Source organism: Sinocyclocheilus anshuiensis, unplaced genomic scaffold (genome assembly GCF_001515605.1).
Source record: "Sinocyclocheilus anshuiensis isolate Anshui unplaced genomic scaffold, SAMN03320099.WGS_v1.1 scaffold110, whole genome shotgun sequence".
In the NCBI taxonomy this organism is placed as follows: Eukaryota; Metazoa; Chordata; class Actinopteri; order Cypriniformes; family Cyprinidae; genus Sinocyclocheilus; species Sinocyclocheilus anshuiensis.
Window position 1 is genome coordinate 113,992 of NW_015544155.1, and position 5,332 is coordinate 119,323.

A 5,332-nucleotide genomic window follows, 5' to 3' on the forward strand; every position below is an offset into this window, starting at 1 on the left:
TTTGTCACTGATCACGCAACGGCGACGTGCTACATCATCCGCCGGAATGGCTTCCGCGTATGACAGTTGGCGGAAGTGATATAAAAGTTTATTATGTTTGAAATATGGAAATTTTTCTTACAAAAACACATGGATTTGCTACAGGAGGCCTTTATTCATCCCCCGGAGCCATCTGCGTCACGTTTTATTATGAATGCGCTAGATTTATTTGATGACTCGTGGACTGTTCAGCTGCAACACCCGCAGACTGCAATGATAGAGCTTGGAATAGCCAGGACAATTTTTAAAATAACTCCGACTGGATTCGTCTGAAAGAAGAAAGTCATATACACCTAGGATGCTTCGAGGGTGAGTAAAACACAAGGCAATTTTCATTTTTGGGTGAATTAACCCTTTAACCATGTATAGCTGGGTAAGGAATAGCCCAGGTATGATTGGCTGATGTCATGCCAGCCTGTGAACCAATCAGTGCTCCTACTCCTTTGTGATTGGTTATGGTTTAAGTCATATGAACCTATCAGTGTTGGCATTGAGAATACAAAAAGGGAAGGGTTTGATTGCTCAGGATGCATCATTCTTGGTACTGAACCCTTGTGGAAGTACGTCATTATGAACAAGGGATAGGGGTTGGTGCATCCTCCTGTTGTTGTGTTTGAGCAGTTAGGCCTTTTTCAGGTTAGTCTCCAGTGTCAAAAAGGATTTCGTCATTTACTGCAAGGAGAGACTTTATTTGTTTGTCTTTTTTTGGTCATCAGCATGCTAGTGGCCGTGGTCATGCGTGGTGAGCGACCATGCATATTGCTAGATGGTAAATCTCTCTCTGTAGGTATGATGGGAGTTTATCATGTGTTTTAATGAGTGTATCATTGTAGATAATTTCTTGTTTTATGTTCAGCAGATGTAATTGCACATCCAGGGGTTTCTAGTAACTTGGTTGGAGACGAATGTACATCAGCGATGTGACTGCACTGCTGCTTTGGTTTTAGTGTTTGTTGGGTGACCGTTTTAACTTCGTCTGTCTTGGTCTTATTTTGGTTAATTGTTTGTATGGGTTTTTTCTTTTTCTTTTATTCATTCATGAGCAGCCATTCATTAACATTTGAGTTAGCTGGGAGGCAAGTAAGATATATTTGGCCTTGGTCTGCCATTTTGTTTCTCCCGTTGGTGTATATGACTGCTCATTTTTATTTTAGTTTTTTGTTTTTGTTTTTCATTTTCATTGATTGTACAAGTAGTAGTTGAATATCTGTGTGTGGACTCCTTTTAGAGTAGATTGTTCTGTTGTGGTATGAAAGTGAGAATTTTGTATTTTTGGGTGTTTATTGTTTTGACGTTTGTACTAGTTAACTGTTTTGTCATTTAGGAGTAGAAACTTTTAAAGCGGGGGTTGCAGTCTTTTAGCGTGTCCACATGGAGTGTGGTGCTTAACCAATTGTATTGCTTTCACAACTGTGTGGTCTGGGTATGGTGTAAGGTGAAAATCCAAAAGGTCCCCGCTGGCCATTTCTCTCCTACTGGTTATTTCTGTAACTGGTAGATTTGTGTATTTGGTTTGTGATTTTTAAGTAAAGACTTTAAGTGATCTTGTGTACAAAAACAAATGTTAAATGTAATGTCTCATTTGTGTATATAAATAAACCGCTAAATTGTTATACCTTGTCCATGTCTCCATGCTCACCCTGCCTTTGGCAACGAACCTGTGTGCCCTTGCATAGGGCTTTTGTGTCCCGGTATATTCTGGGTGGCATAGTCTATTTTGTGTACGTTGTGATGGGTAACTTCCCCTACCTGACCACTTTGCCACGCATGGGTTTTATTGTAAGGTTTTTTTTTTCCGTATTGATTACCATTTGTATAACCAGTTTTACTACAAATACCATGGTTAAAATATGGTTAGTGTAGCAAAACCTAGGTAAATTTGTGGTTCCCATGGTTTAACTATAGTAACCATGGATTTTTGGTTTTGTGGTAAAACCATGGTTGATTTTCATTTCAGTGAAAAAAATGTTAATTTCACATGTTTTCGTGTGCTTTTGCAGTCTCCTCTATTGCGCGCACACACAGACTATTTTGTGGATGAGAAACACTGATTAGATTTCTTGCATTTTTTGTTTAAATGTTTATTCCTCTCATTGGTGGTTGAGTAAATGGTGTGGGTGTTTTTTTGTTTTTTTTTCTAAGGCCCAAATTTTTATAATTTTTTTTTTATTGAAATTCTCTGAATTATACCAACTAAAGCCTGGTTTCTAATTCCTGTGTTTTTGGGCCTTTTTTTAACTACATGTCATATGGATTGCAAATTAAAATCTCAGAGCTATTGAGTGTAGTGATTGTTTTTTTGTTGTTTTTTTAATCTAATGATGTAAAGGTCTTTGCATTCAGTGCTGTGAACTCCAAACAAAACAAGATACTAAAGCCAGATTAAAAATATTGAGACTCACGGAAATATGGCCATCCAATTTTCATTAAGAGTGCTCATTATCTAACCAGCTGTGTTGTTTGCTCCTAGACTATCCTTCTGAAAGACAACAGAAGAATTATTTGCTTGAATTTTGATTGCAGTATTTATTACAAAATGCTTTTGTCGTTGTGGAATACATGATCACCACCCAGTCGCCAGAGAGTTATTCTACGCACTTAACTTGGTTTGAAACTTAATTTACTCTCTTTGTCCCTTAGTGGCAATAAAACCTTAATTTTATGCATGATAATTTGACCTGCTGTGATTAACAGCCCTGATCGAAATGGGCCATCCATAAAGCTCAAGCCAGGGAACATCAGATGCGTGATTCGATCGTCTCTTCTAAAAATGGTATCCGTGACTTCAAAGAGACAGAGTTTTTGTTCATTTATAGTCAAATCATTCAAGCCTTTACCTTGAAGTGTTCTCCTTATGTCAGTATGGCATATCAAGATTGCATTTTGTGGAATAATGGTGGTTATAGTACAGAAGCTAGAGTGTTATAAGATTTTAAAAAAGGACATAAAATAATTTAAAACTTCAATCTGTGTTATTTTTGTTTGTTTGTTTGTCAAAGGAATCGTTCACCCAAAAATGAAAATTTGCAGAAAATATACTCCACTAGTGGATCCTCTGCAGTGAATGGGTGCCGTCAGAATGAGAGTTCAAAGAGCTGAAAAAAACATTACAATAATCCACATGACACCAGTCCATCAATAAATGTCTTGTGAAGTCCTCTATCCATAATATTGCTTTCTCCAGTGAAAAAGTCATCTCATCTAAATCAGGTGAGAAGTATGCACAGATCAGGCACGATTTTCAAGCGAAAACAGTTCTAAACAAATACGTCTATTGATTTTGATGTGAGAGGACAACAGGGGATTAACTTTTTCACTGTAGGAAACATTATTATGGGTTATGGGCTTGTATTTTGGCCAGAAGTGACAGTGCATCACAAAACATTGATGGACTCTCATTCTGCCGGCACCCATTCACTGCAGAGGATCCATTAGTGAACAAGTGATGTAATGCTAAATTTCTCCAAATCTGTTCTGATGAGGAAACAACATCTGTATCTTGAATGGCTTGAGGGTCAGTAAATTTTCAGCAAATTTAAACTTTTTAATGAATTATACATTTAATGTATGTTCAGGATTTTTTTCCATATGTATGTTTTGTGTGCAGGTAAAGGCTATACTTCAAGGTCAGATGTTTGAAAATATCCCCACCAAAAATGACTTGAGAACTTGTCATCACTATTTGAAAGGCTCATAAAGCTAAATATCTCAAATAAAATCTACTGAGGTTTGTGTGAGGATTAGGTTTAGAGGAATAGATTTAGGAGTTTAGCAAAGATTATCATCACTATATAAAAATATTGCTTCTATGAGATGTCATCACTAATGTAGTCAAATCTGTGTGTGCGTATGCATGTGACCTATTCATTGGTTTGTGCATCTTTTTGTACTTGAGAGCCCTACAATTACATACATCTAAAAAATAACCTAATTTTAACCTGAACAGACCAGGCCCACTGCTGTGATTATGCTGTAGAGGAATTTTTAATTAGGATCTTATTAAGAGCTTGACAACAAACATGATTCAATTTGCAATCTGCATGAAGATGGTAATTATAGCTCACTTCTGCATAAACTTGATTGAGTCAATGACTTTTCTGAAGAGACCTTGAAATATCCTTTTGCTTGCAAGAGTTGCATGTGCAGGTACAAAACTTACCTGTCCTTAGATGTACATCCAAGAACTTCAAAGAGGTTCTGCAACCTTTATGCAAGATTGTTTTAAAGCAGCTTCAAATTAATAAAACAGGAAAATTATTTTAATGTTGTAAAATGCATTAATTATGAAAACCATCTGTAAAGCAGCTCTACAGAAGACAATAGTGTCATTATTCAGCTTAATTTAGCTCAATGTTTAATCAATTCAGTTCAATAGCTCTGTCATTGTCGCAGTGTTCATCAGTTATGATACAATTTCAATTCAGCTATAAGCAATCTGCAGAAGGCAATAGTGTCATTATTCATTCAGCTCAATTCAGTTCAAATTTTGTTCTCTTCGAATAGTGTTTGTGCAGTTAAATCATGAAAATTACTGAATAGGGCTGGGCAATATGGCCAAAAAATGATCACGATAAATCAAAAAAGAAAGAAAAATGAATTTCTTTGTTTCTGCATGTTCTAATGAGTGATATTGTTTCAAATAATGAAACAGGTTTGTGTTGCCTGACTTTGATAATGTGTATCTTCAGCACAGTTTGCAGTGCAGGCTGCAATATTTATATTGTTACATTTTCTTATCTCTTAGAAATGCACATTTGACAGTAGCTTGAGTTGACAGTGGAAGTAGCTTGAGTTAGGATACAGATGTAAATTGGTTTGTTATCAAAAACAGTAACATCTGTAAAAGTTGTAACAACCTCATTTTTATATGGTGAAATGTAATTAGCTATTCTGACTATTTGAGTTTTATTAAAATTAACCATTGGTCTTCCATAGTTGCACACATTTAGATCATGATAGATAACGTCTCTAGGTTACGTATGTAACCATGGTTCCCCGAGGGAACCGCTTTGGGAACGCCCCTGCGTGAACGTGTTCTGAAGCACGTGTACAATCAGCCCAATGGAGCAGCGAGACGTCACGAACGGGGTGACGTAAGCACCAGGAAGTATAAAAGCACATCCGGCAGAGCGCAAGTCAGCTTCTGCTCTTCAGTAGCGCTCTGTGTATGTGTCAGTCCTATTTATTGTTGTCTGTCAGTCCACGAGCATTCAAAATGTCAAAGTCAAAGTCGAAATCTGTGGCGAGCGAACGGCATTACAGACGTTGTGTTCCTCCCTGCCACAATATCTGG

General features: G+C 36.9%; 1 long non-coding RNA gene across 1 annotated transcript; it reads left to right on the forward strand.

Annotated features, from left to right (window-relative positions):
* The first annotated feature begins 584 nt into the window (after window positions 1-584).
* LOC107695390 (uncharacterized) lies at window positions 585-1,178 on the forward strand. Its single transcript, XR_001634990.1, has 3 exons — window positions 585-675; window positions 756-808; window positions 896-1,178. It is a non-coding gene; the product is annotated as an uncharacterized LOC107695390 (long non-coding RNA).
* Window positions 1,179-5,332: the final 4,154 nt, after the last annotated feature.